The sequence below is a fragment of the Alexandromys fortis genome, unplaced genomic scaffold, assembly GCF_014885135.2.
Source record: "Alexandromys fortis isolate MF-2015 unplaced genomic scaffold, M_Fortis_MF-2015_v1.1 scaffold_415, whole genome shotgun sequence".
Taxonomy (NCBI): Eukaryota; Metazoa; Chordata; class Mammalia; order Rodentia; family Cricetidae; genus Alexandromys; species Alexandromys fortis.
Window position 1 is genome coordinate 48,297 of NW_026068305.1, and position 13,084 is coordinate 61,380.

The window sequence follows — 13,084 nt, forward strand, 5'->3', positions numbered from 1 at the left end:
GGTATTGCTGGGTCCATGGGTAGGTTGATCCCGAATTTCCTGAGAAACCTCCACACTGCTTTCCAGAGTGGTTGCACAAGTTTACATTCCCACCAGCAATGGATGAGTATACCCCTTTCTCCACAACCTCTCCAGCAAAGGCTATCATTAGTGTTTTTGATTTTAGCCATTCTGACAGGTGTAAGATGGTATCTTAAAGTTGTCTTGATTTGCATTTCCCTGATCACTAAGGAAGTTGAGCATGATCTAAATACTTAACTGGTGTTCATGAATAGCTAACAGCATGCTTTTTTGTGGTGGCGGGAACCTTCAAACTCCATAAGTTGTGGCAATAAACAGGGCTCCTACCAATATCTCTGCCATGAAGCTAGATGATAGAAAAGCTAAGGAATGGGATGTATCCATTCATCAAAATCATGGCTTTAATCCTAGCTCTATTGCTTAGCAAGTTAAAGACATATGTGGTCATAAAAATATACAGTAAAGGTAGATTCAAATTTAAACCCTCTGAACAATTTAGAATGTGTTTAAAAATATATGTAGGATTAAGAGAGAAAAGAGAAAGGATAAAGGCCTTTAAAATAAGGAGGGAGAGGTGTGGTGTCACACAACTTTAATCTGGAGCACTTGGGAGACAGAGGCAGGTGGATCTCTGTGAGTTCAATGACAGCCTGGTCTACAGAGCAAGTTCTAGAACAGCCAAAGATACACAGAGAAACCCTGTCTCAAAAGACAAAAATAAAAAATAAAAATAAAAGAAATAAAGGTTAAAATAAAGCCACTTAAAGATAAAAATACACAAAGAATCTGGATACTGTATGTTACTGTGTTGTCTTTGAATTGTTTGATGGCTGAAGAAGGAGCAACAGCTGCTAAAAGACATTTTCTTATAAATGCTACTGGATTAATCCAACATATGTATCTTGAAAATTCCTTGACTTCCAAATTTAAGTCAAAAAATATGTTACTTTGGAGAAGTTTTGCTTTTGTTTCCACAAGAAAAGAGAGACTGTGGATTCATTCTGGGTTAAAAAATTCAGGTTTGTTCAATGAACCCCTCCCCCCAAATCTCTGATGGGTGTGGATGACCCAGATGATCCAACATTTCAGAAGACCTTTGTTGGAGTTTCCTTCGAGTTTTATATCCAGAAAAACCTCAAGACTGTTGACTGATATGATCAAGCCTCACAGAATATTCCATTCAGATCTTGGTCATAATTCTAAATTTTCTTTAGGTCCCCATAAAATTATCAGTGCCCTGAGTCATCATCAGGAAGTAGCCTGGAAAACTATGGCCACATACTCAAAACATAGATTATCAATGTTTTTCTTTGTTTAGAGTGCTGGATATATGTTGTTATGGATAATAGTCAGGAAGAAACCTAAACAAAGGAGATTAGATTCAGAGTTTTTGTTTTGAACATAAAAAGGGGGTGCTATGGGACAATGTTCTTGTACCCCATAAATATTTGTTGCTTATATTGGTTTAATAAAACACTGATTGACAAGTAGCCACTCAGGAATTATAGGTGGGGAGACCAGAACAGAAGAATTCTGGGAAGAGCAAAGGCTTAGTTTGTATTTGTTACCCAGACACAGAGGAAGCAAGTTGAGAATGACTCACTGATAAAAGGTACCAAGCCATGTGGCTAACACAGACAAGAATTATGGACTAATGTAAGATGTAAGACTTAGTTAATAAGAAAGCCTGAACTAATAGGTCAACCAGTTTATAAATAATGCAGGCCTCTGTGTGTTTATTTGGGACTGAATGGCTGTGAGACAGGGAGGTACAGAGAACTCTGTCAACAGGGAGGAAAGGCATATTTCAAGGCAATTGACACAGGCAAGAATGTTAATTTCTAACAGTCTCTTGATATGGGGAACAATTATCAGGCTAGAATTATAGTTTAAGGGATTTTGCTGGATTCATCCCTTAAATGTGGCCATAAGACAAAATATTTTCCACAGCTGATGGCTGGTACACTGTCAAGCCACAGTGTTGATTTATTATAGTCCGTACCTTAGAAAACTGTTGCTTAAAGTGCTGGAGCTATATCTGTTTCAGTTGTGGAATCTGGTGTCTGGAAATTTAGGAGATATTCTTTAGACAGAGGTACAATGAAGTTTTGTTAGTAAGCAGTCATAAAAGAAATTTAAAATTCTTAAGGAATAAAGGTGATGGTGGTGCCTAACTTTTGAAGATCTCTGAATCTCCGATCATAGTGGAGAAATAACAATATTCAAAGCATGCAGAAGAAAATCACACATTACCTAATGAAAGATATTTTATATGTAAAGAACCCTGAAAAGAGCAACAGTAAGAAAATGTACAACCTTATTGCAAATTGATCAAAAGACCTGCATGGGTGCTTTACCAAAAAAGATACACAGATGGCAAAGAAACATGTAAAAATTGTCATTCCATATGCTTCTAAGGAATTAAAATCAAGCAACAAAATACTATATCTGTCTATATTAAAGTAATCACAGTCTATAATCTGATAGTAACAGATTATGTTGAAATGTGCACAAAATGTTTCAACTACCTGGAAGACAGGTTGGAAGTGTCTTATAAAAAAACTGAACATACTCTCATCAAGCAAACTGGCATTTTCACACCTTGATGCTTATACAGTAAGTAGATATTTGTGACTCCACAAAATTTTACACAATTAGGGCCATAATAGAGTTAGTCATAATTTGCTATAACATATAAGTAACCCAGATGTGCTTTGGAGATGAATAGATAAGTCAAATGATAAAACAAACAATAGAATATAATTTAGGACTAAAATACATAATCTTGGGGTAAGTGTGTAGATAATTTACAGAATGTTTACCTATTATGCAGTTAACTTTGGGTTCAGTTGCTAGCACCAAAATAAAATAAAGTAAAATAAAATTAGGTAAGTATTAAACTGGAAACAAGTGTAAGGAACTCAAATGTATAATGTTAAGTGAATGTAGTCAACTTGAAAAGGCTTCATAATAGTTTAAACCACAGAATATTCTGGAAATCAAAATGTATGTAGATAGTAAGGGATCATTACTTTCCTGGTGTTGGAAAGAAGAGTAGAGAAGTATTTCAGTAGGATCACTTCTATTTATGTTACTCTAATGGTAGACACAAGCAATTATGTTTTTCTACAACTACAGAATAAAGAACACCAGCAGTGGTTCCAGTGTAAACCATGCACTGTGGAGAGTACTGGTGTGCTAGTGAAGTACAAATCTTTAACATTTCTGCCCCCTGGTATTGCATGAACATAACAGGAGAAGTTGTGCTTGTGCCAGCAAAGGCAGATCTGGGAATGTGCTGTCCTTTCTACTCACTTACTGTGGACCTCAAAGGGTTCTAAAGAACAATTGGCTAAAAAGTACTGTTAGCTCATTGTCAAGATTCATTGAGATGGTTATCTAACAATGATTGGCCCCAGAAATTGATTTACTTATTTATTTTTCTTAAGTTGTGGGACAGCATCTTATTTAGTATAAATTTATAAATTTATAACTCTTCTGACACCATTTTTAACTCCTATGACATTGCTTTTAACTTCTAACTAAGCCTTGGGTAGATGTTGGGAGATTAAATGAAAGGGAAACCACCCTTCAACTATAATAGATTAGGTTGTATACCTGAGTATTTTCTCTTTAGAAATTCCTATTATAGGAAGCACACTGATAGAAAAAAAAATCTATTGTTAATAATCTTTATCTTGCACAGTAGAGTGACATAAGACTATTTTCTGGCTGTACTGAATTTGGACAGGGCCTATATGATGAGACAATCCCAGTGAGTTTGTAATTAATCCTTTGTATAATAATGAGAACAGCCCAGAGTCTCTGCATGCTCTGGCCTGTGGGTCCCAGTTGCATTACTTTTTATTGTGGCATGCTTATGATTGACCTGCTACAACTGGGAAGTTCAGTCTCTTATTTGAGTTCAACACTGAAGACATAAATTGTTTGTTCATTTACAAATACAATAAAATGTAGGACATGACAAAGCTCAAGGGAGCATATTGTCTGAAACTCTTGGATCTAATTCTTGCACATATGGGCCAAAGCTGTTTGGCAAAGTACAAGTTAAATAGGATTTTAGAACTGTTTATAGCCCAATAGGGGAAGAAGGGCTGGACACTTGGCTGTTTTTGAATCGTGTATTAGGAAATGGCAAGGTCCTGAGATTTTTCAGTGTATTCTGAAGGAGTACTGAAGAACATGAAAAAAGTAATCCCACAAGACCTCCAAACTGGGCACAATAAGTGGTTCATAATTTAAAGGGGGAAATCACAGATGACAGTCTTCTGTATAAATGGGGAACAGGAACAGAATCAAGGATCCAGGTGTGAGAGAGGAAACAGAGCATGCAGGCAGGCACACACCTTTTTGGTACCCAAGGCCATGCCAAACCTGGTCCAGCCTCTCAAAGACTATTGGCTTATGAAGTTTCCCCAACACCACCTCTTTTTGTTTATATAAGAGAATTGTAAACCTAATACAAAACTATATACAATAAGAACAGATATCAAGTATAAAAATTAGAATTACAAACTGCATAAACAATATTAAGAAAGAAATATATTCTAAAAGTTTTAATAATTATTTTGTCCTAAGGAACCTAAGGCTTGTATTAGAAATGACTTGGCTAAGTCATAAGAGCAACGTAACTATGACTATCTAGTCTTTAACCCCATCGAAGACCTGAGAAAGAAGATAATGTAACTTAAGTAGGTAAGAAGTGCAGTCAAGCAGCTTCCAAAATGTGCATTAAATGACAGAGACAACTGGCCAACTGTGCAATTACCCCAAGTCTCATTTGCAACACTGGAACCACCAACTTTAGTTAACAACTAGAGTAACTGACAGACCATTTTCAAAGGCAGGAAGATTTTCAAAACCACCTTACCCTGTCCTGGTAAGGTCTTGCAGTCTTCTTCTCTTATATCCTACTTGTCTAGTCTGGACACTATACATTTTGTCAGTGGTCAAAGCATAAGAAATTTCTTGCCCAAAAGGCAGTTTTGCCCAGAAGAAAACAAACATTAAGTAGAGAGTCTTTGGTGCTCAACATTTTCTCACAACAGATTGGTACTGCCAGGAACAATTTTTCTCAAGTCAATAGATCCCTCAGTTATTTAAATGCCATTCTACATTTCGTTGAAGTGGTTGAAGATTACCTATCTATGTGGAGTACAATCTCTATATATCTAAAGAATCTGATTAGTCTAACTATAAGTATGACAGACATGGTTGACTATTGACCTATAATACTTAATACCTTTATAACTTAAAGATTAAGACTTCATATTAGAATATTAAACAATCTTTAAACAACTGTTTATCAAATGAAAACAATGGCCTCAAAATGTAAACATTATATAAGTATTTTGTTCAGATGTAGAAATGCAATATCATGTATAATGCAAAATGATAAATGCGTCCTAAAATTGTTTCTAGTTATAAAATGTCTTAAACAGAGGTAATAACATACATTCATACAATATGACAAAATAACCTTGCATAGGTATAAAAATATTGCTAATGGAAATAGGATATTCATATAACAAACAGAATTTGAATTTGTACCCAGCTCTTAACCCTGTAAACTAAAATTAATAACTGCCCTGACAAGACATCCTTTTGGTTCCATAGAGGCATGAATACGAAAGAAGTAACAAACCACTTTCTGTTTGGATTTGAGACCTACTCCACAAGATAAAACACATACCTGGAACCATTACTAGTCTGATAAGTTATAATTAGATCATAGGCTCTAGAGAGAACCTACCCCTATTATTATTCTAAATTGGTATATTATTAGACAGACTCTTAATGCATATCTTAATACCAATACATTGAGGAACCTCTCAACATTCATTAGAGAAGCTCCTGTTTGCAATGAATATCAGCTCAAATGCCCATGAGTAGCCAAAGGACAGAAAATGAGACCAGGATAGTCAGTCCTAAAAAGAACATATATGCCACACCCTCCTCCAAAAGGCTCAGGGATCACTGCAGAAGAGGGAACAGAAAGGGTGTAGAAGTCACAGGTGGTAGATAATTATGAAAAAACAACAGCTTCTGGGCACAGCTGGGCAGCTGTACATGAACTCACACCAGTTGTAAAAGCATCCTAAGGCCTAATAAACCCAAGCTACATCAAATATGAGAAAGAAGAGATAACTTAGACATGAAGTTCCATCAATTGTGGAGGCATATTGGAATTTTTAGGTTCTGGAAAAAGGAAGGTTCTTTTTTCACATTTCAGTGGAAAGCTAGGCATCCAAAAAATTTGGGTAACATATATTGAACTTGATGCAAAAAAATGACACAACATTGTATGGTAAGGGAAGGGGCAGTCATCTGGAAAGTGTTGGGGGTTGATTATGATAAAAACTAAGTGTATGAAATTCTCAAAACTAATAGAAATTAATAGTTAAAATTTAAAAACTGCAACACTCAGAGAATCTCTGTTCTTAGTAGCTGTTATTGTTCAATATTGTTTAATAACTTTTCGGAAGACAAAATATTTTAGAATTTACCTTCCCAAATTATAAAATAATTATGGGCAGTATCCTGGTAAGTTTTTGTAAACTGAAGACAAACTAGAGTTCCCTGGGAAGGGAGAACTTCAATTGAGAAATTTCTTCCTTTAAAGTGGTCTGTGGTCATGTCTGTGGGGGCATTTTCTTGATTGATACTTTACAAGGGACTGCTCAGCTAACTGAACTGCTAATATTATTCCTTTGCAGTTTAGCCTGCATTGCATAAAGGAGGTACTAGAGGAAGCCAGGGAGAACAAATCAGGAATAAGTGTTCCTTCATGGGTTTTATTTAAGCTCTTGCTTTGTGTTTGTGCCATGACTTCTTTTTATGATAGACTATAACATGTAGACAATAATAAACCCTTTGCTCTGCAGGTTTCATGGAAAAGACTTGAGTTTAAATTCTTTCCTATTCTCTGTCTGAACTTGGGCATTATTTTATTTATAATTTATATAAGAAGATTATAACACCCACATTTTTAATATAAAATCTTTGAAGAGCAAATGGATGTTCTTCATAAACTACATTTACTAATTTTCAGAGCTTACTATGGAATGAATTCTGAAAATGGGTCTGTAAGTATTTTCTTATCTTCAGGTCATCTGATTCTGTACTTAAGATCTTTAATGTGATCCCAGTCACTCTAATGTTTGGAGAGGAATATATCTAAAGAGTGTCATGCCAGCTGTGATAGACTAGAATGGTAGAATATTCTGAATAGGCAGACATAGGAGGCTCAAGTTTGAGGCCAGGCTGAAATACACTTCTCCAGATGTCACAGGAATTGCCTTAAATTCCAGTTCTTTGGAGAAAGAGAAAGATGAACCTCTGAGAGTTCAAAGCCAACTACGTAATGTGTTTCAGTTCAGCTATGGCTACGTTGTATGACCTGGTCTCAACAAACCAAAACAAGACTTTCAATATGTTGCCAAATAGATTTTGTGTTTTCCAAACCTGCTAAGAATATTGTATTAACTTCTACCCAAATGGAAAAAATAGAATCAAGTAACCGTTCCAGAACTGGATCACTTTCCTTAAGGTAAACAATTACTCAAATCAAGAAACACCAGGATTTGAAAATGAGAATAATAGTATTGCTTAATATTTCTAGTAAAACAAGATCTGTATCTATCTTTATATTTATCTATCTATATATCTATATCTATACTTAGATACTGTTATATGTGAAAGAAGATAATAAAACAGCAATGCTTAACTGCTTCAAGATAGAACCATAGCCTCATTCAACTTGCCTATAACCTGAAAAATCTGAGAAAAGATAACAGAAATCCCAGTACCCACTGAACCAACAGGACAAAATTTCTAAATCAGGAAACACTGACAACAATATAACTTCAGAAGTCCGGATCCCACCACAAAACCACAAACATCAATAACCAAACAGTAGTTCTTCACTAGAAATTAGTAGTTCTACCCCAAAAAGGTGACTTACATGATGTATAAGACAGTGATTTCAAAATGACAATAATACATTAAAATCCACAGAAGCAGTTTTAAGACTTTCCTGGGGTCAGTTTTCATTCCAGAAAGTCTCCTGTTGTGTAGCTATAAAAATAAGAAACTATAAATATCATGGTACCTTTAGTGTTTAATTTTGTGTGGTTGTATATACATGCTAAAATATTTACATTCCAATTCTTTGAGAGGGTACCAGAATAGACATCTGTTAACTATCATCTAAAATATGCTAGGTGGAAATAACACTAAATTGGGTGATTCAAACTGCAATAACTTTTTCATAAGATGTGTTGGACATTTGAGCTTTGACTCATCCATATATTGAAGTCAGAAAATCAATAGGGGAATGATACAGCAGAGGCACAAACAAAGATGTTAGTAGTCTTAGGATTTTGTTATTGTGAAGGGACCCATGATCATGACCACTCTTAAAAAGTAAACATTTAATTGCAATGGCTCACTTAGAGTTTCAATGGTTCAGATCATTTTCATCATGATGGAGGAGTATGGTGGTGTATAGGCAGATGTGGTGCTGGAGCTTAGAGTGCCACATCTTGCAGGCATCAACTAAGACACTAGAAGGTATCCTCAGCAAAGGAAACCTCAAAACTTACCCCCACAGTGACACATTTGCACCAATGACATATTTGCACCAACAAGACCATAGCAACTTCAAAAAGTCAATCTCCTTTTAGTGCCACTCCCTATGACATATTGGGAACCAATTGCACTCAAACTACCACATAACTCTTGCAAGGACAATTAAAGGTTTTTTCCCATAAAGTACTGGTTAACATTCCATTGGATCAAAATAAGTCACTTGGTCAAACCATAAGCTAAAAGGCAGGAAAACATTCATCTTACATTTTAGTAGGAGGAGTTTTAAACTGATACTGTAAAACACCAAAAACTGAACCACTAATATGACCTACTAGATAGATACTATTTACCTTTAAAAACATAGAGTCCTATAATATCTCTCATACACATTCACATTGGCTTTCCTTACAAAACATTCTTGACTTAACACCCCTCTCCTGGAAAACGGATCTGCCTTCCTCATAACTAGGTGTCTAGGAGTGCTCAGATCTGTTGTGAGAGGCCACTTGTTGGTTCCCAGTCACATAGCCTCAAAATAACCACACAGACTATGTAAGGACTTTAGAACTTTGGGATAGAAAAGCCGTGTTCAGAGAATATTGAGCTATTGTAAAACTCATGAGTCTGAGAGCAGTGCAGATGACAGAGGCCTGCTTGTGAAATTTCAGAGTGAAGCTTGAGAGTCCCTTAAAGCCTATATTAGATCCATTTGATATTTTGAATTAAGAATTTGTGGTTCTAGTCAGCCTGTTCTGTAGAATCAGTTGTGAATAGATAAGTGTCATTGAAGCAAGATCTTTGTGGAAGTGTTTCCTCAGAGTCAGTACACTGAAGCTGTAGTATAGTGAGGGCCAAGTCTGTACCTCATGCTGGCAGCCAAACATGGTTATATGTAAAAGTTTTCTAGGTAATACTTGTTTTGAAGACATAATTGTATCATCTAAGAAGATGAGACTTGGCACTCTGAGAGTGCAGTATAGGTAATTAGTGAATGTGTGACCTTACTTGCAGTAGGGACTCAAGTATATTGGAGGTAATAGTACCATGGAATCACCATTGACAAAAGCAGAAGCTGTGGACTGGAGCCATCCTAAGTCTATGAGAAACACTGCATATGTGTAATGGATGGCAGAGCCAGGAAGTAGAAATGCCTATGCCCATGAGTCCCATAAGTGTAAAAATTACCTTTTACTCTGTTGAACTTTGGCCTTGGTTTGACTTGATTGTGATTCATCCCTCTTGGAGCAATAAAGTAAGTAGCTTGATGTTCTTTCTTTCTTTCTTTCTTTCTTTCTTTCTTTCTTTCTTTCTTTCTTTCTTTCTTTCCTTCCTTCCTTCCTTCCTTCCTTCTCTCTCTCTCTCTCTCTCTCTCTCTCTCTCTCTCTCTCTCTTTCTTCCTTCCTTCCTTCTTTTTTACAGGAGCCCTCAGTGGAATGGTTTTTGATATTTTAGAGACACTTTGGATATTTTTAAAGAAACTGAACCTTTAACTTGAGTTTCTAATAAGTAGCCCATTGTGATGACTAATTTATCATCGACTTGATGCAAGCTAGAGTCATTTGAGAAGAGGAAACGTTAACTGAGAAAATGCTCCTACCAGATTTTCCTGAAGGCAAGCCACTGAATCATTATATGACTAATGATTGACATAGGTAGTGTTAGGTCTCAAACCCAGAACAAATGACTAAGATACCTATTTAACATGTCAATGTGAATTTGGGTACTGGGTTCTCCCAGCATCCTTCAGTCCCTACCAGTTACAGAGTACACCTGCCATCAATCCTCCTACCCTAAACTTATCCAGCCTAGAAGCAGGCTACTCTTTCCTCTCTTGCCCTTATCTATATCATCAAGCCATTTTTGCTACCTGGCACTTTTGTTGACCCTTATTCTCCTGGTCGCCAGGGTCTACCTTCTCTACTCCCTGCTGTTCTCCTTACTTGGTTCAGCTCAGGGTCATGTTCACTCTGGACTTTCCTGGATATCACTGCCTCTGGTTATACTACCTTCTCCTCCAACCATACCTAGGTACAGTTATATCCTCTTTTATTTCAGTTTTTTTTTCTATTCAAGTAGGTCAATCCTTTAAGGTGGTGGTGCCATCCTGACCAAGTGATCCTCAATTGAACAAGAATTCAAGCTGAGCAACAATGGGGAAGAAAGTGATTTCTTTTTTTTTTTTTTTTCTTATTTTTTTTCTAAGACAAAGTTTCTCCAAAGTAGTTTGGAGCCTGTCCTGGAACTCCTTCTGTATACCTGACTGATCTTGAAGTTACAGAGATCTGCCTGCCTCTTCTTCCCACGTGCCACCAGGACGTGATGACTTATTCTTTCTTATGAATACCTGCCTTAGCTTGCTTTGTTTCTAACCAGTTTTTCTTAACTTAAATTATCCTATCTACCTTTTGCCTCTAGGATTTTCTCTTTCTCTATTATTCTATATACCTTTCTTTCCTTCTTACATTATAGTTTGCTGTATACCTGAGTGCCTGGCCCCTGATATTCTCCTCTCTTTCTTCTTTTTTTGCTCCTTGAACTTCTCTTCCCAGATTTCTACTCCTATTCATTCTCTCTACCTGCCAGCCCCACCTAGTCTTTCTCCTGCCTATCTATTAGTCACTCAGCTTCTTCATTAAACCAGTCAAGTATTTTAGACAGGCAAAGTAACACAGTTTCACATTGTTAAACAAATGCAACATAAAAGAGTGCAACGTATCTGCATCATTAAAAAATATTCCACAGCATAAATGAATGTAACGTATCTTAAAATAATATTTTACAGTAGGGGAAAAAGTCAGTAAGCAATATTGCTGTGTGGTTTCTGCTTCATGTCCTGTGAATAAATTCCTGTCTTTCATTTGTGTCTTGAATTCTCTCCATAATAAACTTCAACTATAAGATGAAATAAATCCTTTTCTCCTCAAGTTGCTTTTTATCAGTGTTTTTTATCATAGCAATAGACATATAAGGCAGCAGTAAATATGAAAAATCCATTGACATAAACCAAGTCTTTGCTATGGTATCACTGATAGACTTATCTCTGTGTTACCTTCTCTTATTTTACTTAACTAGGTTGGTGCTAATAACAAAATGTTGCAACCTACTTTACTACTGTGCTTGAAACTTTCTCTTCTTCTGTTTAAGCCCAGGTCTGTATGTTGACTAGCATGTATGGAAAGAAGCAGAAAATGGAACTGTCACCCCGGTGCACAGAGCCTCAGGTTGAGCACAAAAACAATAATCAGAGTTCAGAGGTATATTATCAGTAGAAGCTACATAACTGAGGCATTTAACTCTACCCAATAGATACATCTGTGCTAAAAGACATCACATTAGTGCTACCTCATTAAAAGTAAAGAGGATAAAAAACAGATTTGCAATATATAGACTGCAAACTATGGTTATGTGACTGAAAAATAATGGGAGAATTATAGTTCCATCTGTCAGGTTCCCCAAGAAGTTCATTTTCACAATGCCAGGAAAGTAGACAAAACTGGCATTCCCGCAGGGGATTGATGAAACTTTCTACTTGCTAAAAGGAGTCATTTTCCTTATGTCTGGCAAATGGGATAGGTGGCTCTTAGATTGACACAACACTGTGATGCCTATTAGCTTGTCAAGGTCAATGTTAGCCTCTAGGCCTCCTCAGTCATAGCCTTGAAGCCCTCTCAGTCCCCACTCAAAAGCTTCCACTCCAGTGCACAGGCCCCCTTCCTCCCATTACTCCATTGTAACCCTGGAGCCTTCCAGCTTGCTTCTGCTTTTACTGTTTAAACTTTTTACTTTTCACATTTTTTTACACCCATGGAGTGGCTATCTTCGGTTCCTTTATGTCTATTTTATTCCCCTTTCACTGAAGGTGCTTCTATCTAGGCAAACAGAAGTCTTCTCAGCAGTAGCACACTTTCAAAATGACAGCAGCCACATATTTCCACTTAGTCACTAATATAAATATATTATCCATGAGGTAAAACAATATTATTTGTGTTATTTAGCACAATTCCTGGTTAAAAAAATACTCTTTTTTGTTGCCATCTCATTTTCAGAGAGCAAAACTGTGTTTACAAACAGTGTAATTCGTCATCATGGCCGATTATATGTATATGACCATTAACACATATATACTGAGTCTCTTTATTTGTTTACGTTATGTCTCAGGGTTTAAATCTCTCTAAGTGATGCTGTTAAGAGTGAGTTATCTATGACTGGTAATATAAAAAGGTGTTCTTGTTCTTCTTCTTATGTAAATGTAAGAAATAAACTTCAAATTTAGATTTACTTTGTTGTTAAATACAATAAGTGGGTGTGTTTTAAAAACAGAAGACAGAAGAGGACTTCTAAATGCCCAGGAAGGCTTGAAAGAAATTGCAGAAATACAGCACCATATACAGACAGCTTTGGCAGTGTTGCTGTCACTGTTTGGTGACTTGGTAGTTTGGGGGCTTTCTTCTCT